This window comes from Salvelinus alpinus, chromosome 2 (assembly GCF_045679555.1).
Source record: "Salvelinus alpinus chromosome 2, SLU_Salpinus.1, whole genome shotgun sequence".
Taxonomy (NCBI): domain Eukaryota; kingdom Metazoa; phylum Chordata; class Actinopteri; order Salmoniformes; family Salmonidae; genus Salvelinus; species Salvelinus alpinus.
The window spans coordinates 68528205-68541686 of NC_092087.1; the positions used below are offsets into that span (position 1 = coordinate 68528205).

At 43.8% G+C, this 13482-nt stretch overlaps 1 protein-coding gene across 2 annotated transcripts in view; it reads left to right on the forward strand.

Annotated features, from left to right (window-relative positions):
- The window catches only part of LOC139567527 (axin-2-like), a 90597-nt gene that overhangs the window by 34804 nt on the left and 42311 nt on the right, over nt 1-13482 (forward strand). For both annotated transcript variants that reach the window (XM_071388856.1, XM_071388858.1), the window contains one exon: nt 3027-3169. The gene's annotated coding sequence lies outside the window, so the exon portion shown is untranslated. The remainder of the gene's footprint in view (nt 1-3026; nt 3170-13482) is intronic.

Below are 13482 nucleotides of genomic sequence, written 5' to 3' on the forward strand. Positions count from 1 at the left end.
GGGTTTTTCACGCTCAACAGTTTCCAGTGAGTACTGTATCAAAAATGGTCCACTACCCAAAGAACATCCAGCCAATGTGACACAACTGTGGGAGTCAACATGGGCGAGTCAACATGGGCCAGCATCCCTGTGGAACACTTTAAACACCTTGTAGAGGCTGTTCTGATGGCAGAAAAGGGGGTGCAACTCATTATTAGGAAGGTGTTCTTAATGTTTTGTACACCCAGTGTATTTTATTGTTAAAGACCGTGGTTCCTATTTCAACACAAGCACAGCTTTTTACATCCCTCCATTGCTCAAAATACTTGGCATTTGACTCTCACCTGTAATACATTTGGTGTATTTGAAGTACGTCCAGAGCCCATTTGGCCCTGTCTGATGATGAGTCCCCTGGTCCTCGTTGCTCATCATGCCATCTGTGGGAAATACTTCCTGTATCCTCTTTCTTTCTCGAGGTGTTTCATAAACGTGAGAACTGTACGGCGTTCATCCACCGTCGTGTTCGCGTTGCTCGTTCTGATATGTTTTAATGTCCTTCTTTAAATGTTCTTGTATTTGTGTATTATTTTGTATTGTTAGGCATTACTGCACTGTTGGAGCAAGAAACATGAGTGTTTCACTGCACCTGCGACAACATCTGCAAAACATGTGTACGCGACCAATAAAATGTGATTTGATTCGTTCACTGATCCGATTCCTCGGTGCATTTGTTTTCTCTGTGTACTCCTGTTCTGCATCATAAATTCAAAATGTTTCCCCTCCTAAGCATCAAGTCAAAATGTCTGCAATCATTTAAATGTTTTCCTCTTCAGACTGTGGACTAGGCATCCATTTTAGGAGGAGAAAAAAAGGACACCAGCTGTATTTTTCCCCCACATGCTGCATGCAGTCATGCGCGAATCCCATGCTCCAGCCATATGTTTAGCATTATATGTACTATATGTCAGAGCAGAGAGCAGTCCACAGAGTTATGTTCCTTCTTCCCCGCTGATGGTGAATCACACTCCACGCCCTCTCCTTATGGTTTGTCGTCGTTCCTTCCCCATTAAATGCTGAGCTAGCACACATTACATAGTGTATGTACGTCCAAGGTAAAGTATGTTAGCATGGAATAGGTGTGCTGATCCAAAGTAAACTTGAAAATGTAGGCTTGGATTTGGTGTCATCACTTTTATTCTGAAACAATACACGACCCAGTGTTATTGGCTGTAGTTGTCTTATTGTGATGCAATAAAAGTGTTAGCATCCAGTAGCAATGTTAATCCAAAGGTAAACTATGGCAGCTAGCATTAAAAGGCTATGCTTAAAACTATGCGTTCAGGTAGGTGTTGTTTTGGATAGCATGCTAACTATGCTAATCCAATTAACTACACTAACCAACGGTTGTAGCATTGCATCTTTAGCAGGAATCTCTCTGTATGCTAACGTTGCGCTAGCACAAATGTGGCCTGTTGGCTTAGTGAACGCCTAGAGCACTACCACCATAAAGTTATAATGATTAACAGTCTCATGATCTGAGCCTATTTCTTTGATGAAACATGATCATATTTGGCTCCATAATAGGCAGAATGGCTAACCTCAAAAGGTTCAGAGTACACGTGACAGGTCAAGAAGCTATAGGTAGCCCTCTTGGGTGCAAAAGACCTTATGACCAGGTGCTAAATCGTACATTTTTTTTTTACTCAAATGGAAGATAAGAAAATGAGAGACAAAGCCCTTGGGTCTTTGCCCATATGGTTATTGAGGCTCAATTTCCCCTCTCTCTCTTCTTATAGCTCTCTCCTCTCCCTCTCCATGGTTGAAGTTTTAAGAGGTACATTTTGTGAGGAAGTTAATTTTGACATAGTGTTTGCAGTGGGTGCATAGGTAAAACTCACTCCTGCTGGGGTAAGGCAAATATATTCAACTAAATAAAAGGAAGTTACAGACTTAATGTGACCACTATGGAAAAAGTGTTTCGTTAAACTCAGCCAATGGCTCAATTATAACAATATCGCTAATTAGCAAAGAACAAATGCTAACACTATTACAAGGGGGTCAAACCGGTTTGCCTGTTATTAAGCGTGCATGTTAAGTTCTGAGTTGTTAGGAAATGATGCTAAGAGAAGTCTCATGTTGTTGAGCCATAATACTGTGTATTATTTCACTTTTATGTGGTCCTCCTACAGAGAAAATAAGCCTGATCTTTGCCTTTGTGGTTGCTCCAACCGTTCACTCCCACCTCCCACACAACGTATTATTCCCAGCAACACTGTTCCCTCCAAAGTTTACACACAATAAATAATGATATGCCCAAAGCAGTTAGCAGTTAGCCGGCTCTCCGTTTCCTGGCTGGAGTTGAAATGAAATGGTAATTTTGTACTTGAGGAGGATTTCAAAGGGATGGCGTCCACTCTTCATCTGCGTACATACCACGAGCTGGCTCGCTCGCCGACACACTCATGCTGGGTTCTGAATAAAAAGGTGGAATTGTACATTTTTCTATGAGTTCTCTCTCCCTTTTCTGTCATATCCCTAAAGACGCGAGATATCTTCCTCTTTAGATGTTTGTTCTGATGGTCACTTTTTACATAAACATCTTCCCCCATGCGGGACCGCTAGACTGATGTGTCATTGTTAAAAGATGGTTTCCGCCAGGCATTTGAATAGATAATATTATGCATTTGTTATGAATCTCTTCACGGGGTAAAAGTTCGTCTTGAGTGCAGTTGCGGGTAGAAAAATATCGTATTCTCTCGCTCCTGCTATTGTTGTATCAAGCGAGTCAAAGGATTTTTGTTTTGTTTGTTGAAAAGTTTGTCCAAAGAAACGTCGACTGACACATCTCATCCTCCCGTACTGATCCTGTGGTGTTTCAGTTTGTGTGTCAAGAAGTTTTACGATTACAAGATCTCCACCTGCCTGACGTTCTTTACAAGCCGCTTCCCACCTAACTGCTGCTCATTGTAGTTCCGTATGCAAAACATGATCATCCTAATTACATGCGCATGTAATTGACTGCATTACATGTGTGTCTTTTGTCTTAGAGCTACCGTGCTGTCCTGCAGTGATGTGGCGAACCTCAAGAAGCAGAAAACACACGGGCCATCGCCCTCCAGCTCTCCTCCAGCTCCCTTCACTACTATAGCAGGTGACAGAGGAAGATGGACAATCAAACAGCACAGACAAGGTGTGGACACAACACAACCACACCTACTGACTGAGGCTGCTGAGGGGAGGACGGCTCATAATAATGGCTGGAACAGAGCATATGGAATGGTATCAAACACACGGAAACCATGTGTTTGGTGTATTTGATACCATTCCACCTATTCCGCTCCAGCCATTACCACGAGCCCGTCCTCCCCAATTAAAGTGCCGCCAACCTCCTGTGCTACTGACACACAAGTGCTCATACAAGCGGTCTCACAATATAACCCGTCAACATACACAGGCTTGCAACACACAAAGTCCCGGGTTCGAAACCCAGTCAGTCACAACAGCAGCCTGGGAGAATAACGCAGGAGTGATAACCTTTTGGGTATCTGACTGTTCCCCAGTCAGCCTATTTATCACATACCATGCCTAGGCTTTAGCTCAGCAGGCTAACACAGTCTTCTGGCAAACAGGACACCTGGGTTTGAACCCAGTCAGTCAGAATAGCAGTCGAGGTAATAATATGGGAGTATTTACAGGTGACCCAGTCAACCTATAGGTCGGTCTATTCCATTCCATTGACAAGGCGGTTCTGTCACCTTAAAACAAAGGCTGGGTGAGAAAAGGCCTGGCTGTAGTCCCGTGTCTTCATTATCTCTGGGTACGCATCACATGAACACTTGGTGGGTTAAATGCAGTTGATTCAAAGTCTATATGCACGGGTGAGCAAGGAAACAGGTTGTATTCCAGGAGAGCGAGAGAAGACTGTAGGGACTTCTAGAAAATGCGAGAGAGTGATATTCATGCAAAACTTACTTAAAAGCCTTTTACTGCTGTAGTTCTTTTTTTCATAGAAATAAAAAAATAATAATGCATCACACAGTTCACTGCATTTGACCACAATACTTACCTTGGTTAAAAGTTCATCTCTAAATGATGAAGTTAGTCTCTGATGTCTGTTTTCATGCTTTGCTGCTTTATTAGCCACAATAATCTCCAATGTAGAAGTGGTTTTAGCTGGATGGGAGGGGAGTAAAGGAGGGGGGAGGGGGGGGGGGGGGGGGACTATAACCTTCATGCTTTTTGCATAGCGGGTCATGCTTTGTTTAAATTTCCCAGATCAAAGAGCTCAATGCAAATTCCTCCAGCTCCAAACCACCATTTGATGTTCTGGGAGCCAAATTATTGTGGTGATTACCGTTAGCCGTACTCAACGGTTAGCGCCGGGCCAAACAATCTCCTTGTTGTGTCTTGCAATTAGCTCTGTGACTTTTTAGGCCTAGCTAGCATCTGAAGCACATCCACAATAAGACTGGCTGTTGGGGTTGATAAAGTGATTTGGCTTTGCCGTTCCTTTCATCCTAGCAAAGTCGGGATGTTGCAGGGCTCTTGCGGGCTCCATGTGCATATTCACATCTCCTCCCTTTTCTTCTTCTGGTGACAACAGCACCACTGTGTTCTGTTTATACTCTGAAGCTAGCGCTACGTGCTACCAGTGTCTTAGAAATAGTATTACAGAACTAGAAAAGGTACATTTCCTAAAACGAAATGAAGTGTGTGCTGCTTCAGTGGATTTCTATTTCTATACTGAACAAAAATATAAACGCAACATACAACATTTTCTAAGATTTTACTGAGTTACACTTCATATAAAGAAATCAGTCAATTTAAATAAATTCATTAGGTCCTAATCTATGGATTTCACCTGACTGGGAATACAGATATGCATATGTTGGCCACAGATACCTTAAAAAAAAGGTAGGAGCATCGATCAGAAAACCAGTCAGTATCTGGTGTGACCACCATTTGCCTCATGCAGCGCGACACATCTCCTTCGCATAGAGTTGATCAGGCTGTTGATTGTGGCCTGTGGAATGTTGTCCTACTCCTCTTCAATGGCTGTGCGAAGTCGCTGGATATTGGCAGGAACTTGAACACGCTGTCGTACACGTCGATCCAGAGCATCCCAAACCTGCTCAATGTGTGACATGGCTGGTGAGTATGCAGGCCATGGAAGAACTGGGACATTTTCAGCTTCAAGGAATTGTGTTTCAGCTTCAAGGAATTGTGTACAGACATGGGGCTGTGCATTATCATGATGAAACATGATGATGGCGGCAGATGAATGGCACGGCAATGGGCCTCAGGATCTCTTCACGGTATCTCTGTGTATTCAAACTGCCATCAATAAAATGCAATTGTGTTCGTAGTCCGTAGCTTATGCCTGCCCATACCATAATCCCACCACCACCATGGGGCACTTTGTTTACAACATTGTCATCAGCAAACCGCTCGCCCACAGGACACTATACACGTGGTCTGCGATTGTGAGGCCGGTTGGACGTACTGCCAAATTCTCTAAAACGATGTTGGAGGAGGCTTATGGTAGAGGAGGAGGCTTATGGAGGAGGCTTATGGTACATTGCATTCTCTGGCAACAGCTGGTGGACATTCCTGCAATTAGCATACCAATTGCACACTCCCTCAAAACTTGAGACATCTGTGGCATTGTGTGTGTGACAAAACTGCATATTTTAGAGTGGCCTTTTTCCCCCAGCACAAGGTGCACCTGTGTAATGATCATGCTGTTTAATCAGCTTCTTGATATGCCACACCTGTCAAGTGGATGGATTATCTTGGCAAAAGAGAAAAGCTCACTAAAAGGGATGTAACACATTTGTGCACAACATTTGAGAGAAATAAGCTTTTTGTGCATATGGAAAATATTTTATTTCAGATCATGAAACATGAGACCATGACTTTACATGTTACATTTATATTTTTGTTCAGTGTATGATCCGTTTAAAATACTCAACCTTAAAGGGGAAACCTGTTGACCTGTATACAATTGGTACTCAACCACGTCATATCCAAGGCTGAAAAGATCACTTTTAACATTATACATGATACATACAGGTACATACCTTTCACATATACCATTACACATGAAAGCAGTAATCCACCTGACCTTTATTAACTCATACAGTGTCTAGCCGCAAGATACCACATGCTGGTAGAAAGCTGGTAGAAAAACTACAGTAAAATATATATTGCTATTTACACACTTTTACATTTTGGTACTGTTTCGTGAGCACAGAGGTCATAAGTAGGGCCGGCCCTAGCCTTTTGGGAGCCTAAGCAAAACAAATGAGGGGGGGGGGGTCTCCCCCACCTCAGGAGCAAGACATTTTAGTGCCCCTCTCCCCTCTTGAAGGCAGAGAGAAACAAGTTTACCAGGTTTCAGGTAAGACCCAAGTGCAGACTGTGTTGAAGTAACAATGTTTATTGCAACAACAGGGTCAGGCAAACGACAGGTCAAAGCAGGCAGGGGTCGGTAATCCAGAGGCAGCAGGCTCAGGCAGAGTGGTCAGGCAGGCGGGCTCAGAGTCAGAACATAGACATGTGTGCGGCAGGTAGCCAAGTGGTTAGAGCGTTGGACTAGTAGCCAAAAGGTTGCAAGAACGAATCCCCGAGCTGACAAGGTAAAAATCTGTCGTTCTGCCCCTGAGCAAGGCAGTTTTAAATGAATCCACTGTTCCTAGGTCGTCATTGAAAATAAGAATTTGTTCTTGCCTAGATGAATAAATGTATTTTTTTTTTTTTATAATGCAGGGGTCAAAACCAGGAGGATGAGAAAAAGAGAGACTGTGGAGACTTGTAAAGGTCTACACATTTTTTTCTGAGGTCTTGGCTGATTTCTTTAGATTTTCCCATGATGTCAAGCAAAGAGGCACTGAGTTTCAAGGTAGGCCTTGAAATACATCCACAGGTGCACCTCCAATTGACTCAAATGATGTCAAGTAGCCTATCAGAAGCTTCTAAAGCCATTACATCATTTTATGGAATTTTCCAAGCTGTTTAAAGGCACAGTCAACTTAGTGTATGTAAACTTCTGACCCACTGGAATTGTGATACAGTGAATTATAAGTGAAATAATCTGTCTGTAAACAATTGTTGGAAAAATGACTTGTGTCATGCACAAAGTAGATGTCCTAACCGACTTGGCAAAACTATAGTGTGTTAACAAGAAATTTGTGGAGTGGTTGAAAAACAAGTTTTTATGACTCCAACCTAAGTGTATGTAAACTTCCTTGTTCAACCGTATGCCTTTGTGTTCAACCCCATTCAAACCAACGCGTCAGACCTGAACACACAAAGTCAATAATCCGTGCGCACTTTGCATTCAGACACGTTTGCATGTTCATCATCAGCACCCGATCCATTTGTGAAGTTTTTTTAGCGCTGACATTATTGTTGTTTGGGGGTTATTGGAGGCAGCAGCCGGTTGAAAGGATAACTTTGCCTGTGGGAAGGACGGGCACAGAGGATCAAGTTCAGCTGTATTTTTGATAACACTTTGCATTCCTGAGGCACTAGCCCAGCTCGGATGCCTCACTCTTTGATTGTCTCTTTAATGTTCGAAGCTGTTGATGCCTCCTACACCACAGCCGTGCAGGGGTGGAGGTGAATGAATGGCCAAGGATTACAGCAACCGAAATGGAGATGGATTTCTTCCAAGGTGACAGACACATTGGAGGATGTTGGTTTTCCGTTGTTTTTCAAGGCCTTGTATATGTAACAATGTTGCGAGAGAAGAAAACGCCTGTAGTCTGAATGTGTCACGTACAATTAGCGCCGTGACATAGATATATATGTAGACAACCCGATGATGCTAGCGCCTGATCAAACGTGCAGTATGCCCTGTGTGGTCACCTTCCGGGGTGAAGAAAGAGAGAATGTTGGCTGACTGAGAGATGACACATAGTCGGTTTGAAGCTCATATCAAAGAGGGGGTAAAGATAGAAATTCAGATTCCATGTGCTCTTTGAGCCTGCTGTCGTAGTGTAGCGGCCTACACTTAATTCAAGCCAGCAAACTGAAGTTTCGAAACCTGGCTATTTTATTTCCACCATTTTGAGTCTTCTCTGTTTCTCTGTGAGCAAGGCGTCTTTGTGGCGACCTCAACAAAGAAGCGGCGGATTAGCCACAGAGAAAGAGCCTTGGAAATGCTCCTTTTTTGTGTATTTCCGAGCAGAAATATAACAGTATTAGATCGACTTTAATTACACAGACTCGCGGATGGGCCTCTTTTCTCTCCGTGGTGGAAACGCTTAGCGTTTGTTGTCGTTTCAAGGCTCTCAAAAGGATGTGTTGGCATGTGCAGGGCCCTGGCAGAGGAAGCAGAAGGGGGAGCATTGAACTGTTATTGTTTGAAAAGCGTGTAAGCGGCCTTCACAACGGCACAGCCACATCCACGAAACGGGCAAGAAAAAAAAGAGAAAACCCTCTTGACAGACGGCTTAACAGGCGAAACCGAATTTTGTCTTTTGCCGGCTAGACGTCAGATGCCTTGCCAATGAGAGAGAGCGAAAGCACACCACAAAATCTCTCTCCCGCGTCTTTCTCGCCCTCTCTTTTCTCCTCCGCTTTAAGTCGGTTTGGTGAATGCAAACATCAAAGGACGAAACACTTCGAATGTACATTGTTGTTCCAGTAACCACATAAAAAAAAGAGAGAGGAGTGAGGAGACTGGGATTTTTGTCCCTTCCAGACAGAAATAGTCAGCTATGGAGGATTTGGTTTGAAATGGGGAAAGATTGACTCTTTTATCTCTTCATTTCAAACGTCTTCTTCCTCTTTCGAACCACCTTTCTGATCTTAACGCCTGACCAGCTCTGCTACAAAGCAGAGGCCTCTTGTATGTTGTGTGCTAATCTTCCACAAACAGGGGAGCTGATGTGAGCAGAAAAAGCCACAGGGCCTGGTAGGAGGAGGTTTATATTAGTTTCAACTAGTCATGCTCCTGACTCATTGTCATTAAACAAGCTCTGTGAGGGGAGTTAAACTTCAAGGAACTCTTCTAGCTCTCCACGGCTCTACAGGCCGCAGACATTCCACACGTGTTGTAAAGAGGTCTCCGCCGCTAACCTAACAAAACGGCCCCAACTTGTGCTTCTACTTAACAGAGGGCTTTAGCAGAGCTCGCCTTATCTTTACACAAGGACCACCCATGAGTGACAAATCAGTTCTCACCTTCAGTCGTTGTGTGTGTACACGTGTGTGGCCTAGGTTATGTAGAAGCTCGGGTGTGCGTGCCTAAACAACTGCAAGTGTGTATGAGTGTGTGTGTCCCTAAGTAACTGCAAGCTTATGGAGTACGTGTGTGTCTGCATGTGTTTTATTTGTGTTACTGTCTACCTCCCACCATCTGGGACTTGTTTGGAGAGATTCTCTGTAAAACCCACAGTCACGCTGAGGAAGGATTACCACTGTGAAAGCAGCACCTGGAAGAAACTCTGCTCTCCTCTCTTCTCCTTGGCTCCTTCAGATGCTCAAAGAGGTTCTGGGTTCTCTGCTGGAGGCACAGGATTTGTGCCTGACCTACATGGGAGTCCTGGTGCGCTGTATCCTTCCATAAAAGCTACAAGACAACATCTACCTAGCCAGTTTTTTCCCCTACCACCAAGATAGATGCAAGTGTGGAATATTCTATTGTTGTGGTGTATTGTACATTTCTTGAACATTGAGTGACTTTTGAGATTGCTAGTGTTGTAATCCTATACAAGGCCCATTTTTTTTTGACCACCTGACCTGACCAGGAAAAACACTGGGCCATACAGATTTAGGATCTTAATTTGAGCCAGTTTGCTACAGCAGGACAATAATCTTGCAGCAACAGGAAATTTAAATTATTATGTGAAATTTAAAAGGAACGGCTTTCCGTCAACGGGACAGTTGTAAATCATGCAGCGCTTTATGTCAAGATCGCAGATTTTAGAGAAACAACAAATGTCGATACATAATAGTGTCTTATATCGGCTGAAATCTTAATTTCTTGTCAATATAACTGCACTATCCAATTTACAGTAGCTATTACTGCGAAAAAATGCCATGCTATTGTTTGAGGAGAGCTCCTCACAACAAAACACTTTTTTTCAACGCAATAGGTTTGATAAATTCACCTCTGAAGGTGAAATGTGTACTTACATTCTGAAATCTTGCTCTGATTTATCATCCAAAGGGTTGTTTGTCGTTTTGTTAGATAAAATCATTTTTCATATCCTAAAAAGGTCCATATAGCACGCACAATCGATTTTATATTTCCACACGTTCAATTTGCAAAGAAAGAAATCTGTGAAAATCTCACCCTAAACGTTGTTTCAACGAGTCAAATCACATTCGTATCTATTCCTCAGAGATCCTAGAAGGTAACAAGACTTCACTATTTCATTAGGGGTGTAGTATATCCTATAGGACACCATATTTGGTCAGAGAGCGACGCCTTCATGGCACGCCGATGACGCGGGCGGCCATCACTTGAACAACTGTATCTTTGTCAAATAAGCACCAATCAGGGTCAAACAAAGCTAGCTAGATAGCCATTGAGTTGGGCTTTCCGGGAGTATCCGGAAACCATGTATATGTCGTAAAATGTAGGTAATAACCTTGTACGACAGCATGCCTTTTCATTTTGGACAAAAATTATAAGGATATTCAGAGTTGAAGTTATGAAAACTGGTTGTTTTGCAAATGTTGAACTTGTAATATGGCTACTAATACTTGGAAAGCTAAATCAAAGTCCAAGTATATAGATTTGACGATATTCTTGCAGAGAAATGGAATATGAATGCAAATTCTCCTTCACGATTTGCCCAAATGTACCTGGGGACTTCACACTAAAAGTCTTGTGGGTCAGTCATTCTTCAAGTTATCCATCTGAAACTTTGCACATACACTGCTGCCATCTTGTGGACACTATCGGAATTACAACCAGAGTGATGGCTAGAACTATGACCTTTCTCTTGCATTTCAAAGATGGTGGTAGAAAAAGACCGGTTGGTTTTTTCTTTGTATTTTCTTCTACCAGATCTATTGTGTTATAATCTCCTACATTCAGTTCACATTTCCACAAACGTCAAAGTGTTTCCTTTCAAATAGTACCAAGAATATGCATATCCTTGCATAGGCAGTTAGATTTGGGTATGTCATTTAGGCAAAAATGGGAAAAAAGCGGGCTATCCTTAATGGACATTTTTTGTAAGGGAAAATCAAGTCTGAAATGTTTAAGTGGAAATTACTAACTTCATAAGCCTTTTTAAACCTCAAATACACTACAAGTTTTAAATGCAACATGGTGATCAAATTAAGATCCTACATCTGTAGTTATAGGTCATAACTCGGTGCCCTGAGCTTTTTCCTGGTCAGGTCATATAGTCAGGAAAAACTCCAGGCCCTAATCCAACTGTGATTGTCCCAAGAAATCCTGCTCTACTGGATGGAGGAACCATGGTTGAGTTTGAGGACGGAGGGCGAGCTGTGTTCGTGTTGCCTGGCCTTGCTTGGGGTGTCGCCTCTGGGGCTGTGGCCTCTCCATGGTGGGTGGTGGATAGGGTGACCGCAGTGTGGCCTGGCATCCAGCGCTGTGTGCTGGAAGAATGTGCTGAGTTATGCAGAGTTCCTGACTAACCCACACGGCTGGCTTATCGGACGCCACCACGCTACGGTTCAAAGGCAGGAGCCGGGCCTCTCTCTGATCCATGTCTGAAACATGTCTGTGTGTGTGTGTGCATGCGTGCATGCACGTGTATCTTTGTTTGTCCATGTATGCACAAAAATGTCTACTCCTCTTGGACACACTGTTTCCACACTGTCTCCACTATCATGTACCACTGTCTCCACACTCTCTCCACTATCCTGTACCACTGTCTCCACACTGTCTCCACAATCCTGTACCACTGTCTCCACACTGTCTCCACTATCCTGTACCACTGACTCCACACTGTCTCCACTAGCATGTACCACTGTCTCCACACTGTCTACTCTATCATGTAACACTGTCTCCACACTGCCTCCACTATCCTGTACCAGTGTCTCCACTAGCATGTACTACTGTCTCCACACTGTCTCCACTATCCTGTACCACTGTCTCCACACTGTCTCTACTATCCTGAACCACTGTTTCCACACTGTCTCCACTATCATGTACCACTGTCTCCACATTGTCTCCACTATCCTGTACCATTGTCTCCACACTGTCTCTACTATCCTGTACCACTGTCTCCACACTGTCTCCACTATCATGTACCACTGTCTCCACATTGTCTCCACTATCATGTACCACTGTCTCCACTAACATGTACCACTGTCTCCACACTGTCTCCACTATCCTGCACCACTGTCTCCACACTGTCTCCACTATCATGTACCACTGTCTCCACACTGTCTCCACTATCATGTACCACTGTTTCCACACTGTCTCCACTATCCTGTATCACTGTCTCCACACTGTCTCCACTATAATGTTACACTGTTTCCACACTGTCTCCAATATCATATACCACTGTCTCCACACTGTCTCCACTATCCTGTACCACTGTCTCCACACTGTCTCCACATTGTCTCCACTATCATGTACCACTGTCTCCAAACTGTCTCTACTATCATGTACCACTATCTCCACTATCATGTACCACTGTCTCCACTAGCATGTACCACTGTCTCCACACTGTCTCCACAATGCTGTACCACTGTCCCCACACTGTCTCCACTATCATGTACCACTGTCTCTACACTGTCTCCACTATCATGTTCCACTGTCTCCACACTGTCTCCACTATCATGTACCACTATCTCATCTATCCCGTACCACTGTATACCCTTATTCTCCACTGTCCTGTACCACTGTCTACACACTGTCTCCACTATCATGTGCCACTGTCTCCACTATCCTGTACCACTGTCTCCACACTGTCTCCACCATCCTGCACCACTGTCTCAACACTGTCTCCACTATCATGTACCACTGTCTCCACACTGTTTCCACTATAATGTTACACTGTTTCCACACTGTCTCCACTATCATATACCACTGTCTCCACACTGTCTCCACTATCCTGTACCACTGTCTCCACACTGTCTCCACTATCATGTACAACTGTCATGTACCACTATCATGTACCTTAACCCCTACCCCCCTCCAATAACCCTGCCCCTCTGACATCTTCCTCTCTGTTGTTCCCCTCCACCCCCAGCCCTGTCCTGCTCCTAATGACCTCTGTGGTGTCTGATGTTGTCAGGGGGGTGACATCATCTGTCACAACGAGTCCACTGCCTCCTCCAGTTCTACTGTGTACTGTTAGAGTCAATGTCACTGTGTACTGTTAGAGTCAATGGGCCGTGTTGTTCTCTGCTCCCTGACATTGGTATGGCACGCTCCTACTGTCATAATGAAAGAGAGAGGAGCATTGTGTGGCTGAAGTCATTACAGTCCCAGTTCATCTGAAGGGAAGCCTGACTGCTGTTACTGTTAGCTCTCTGGATACTGTGTAGGAGGAAGGTGTGTGTTTG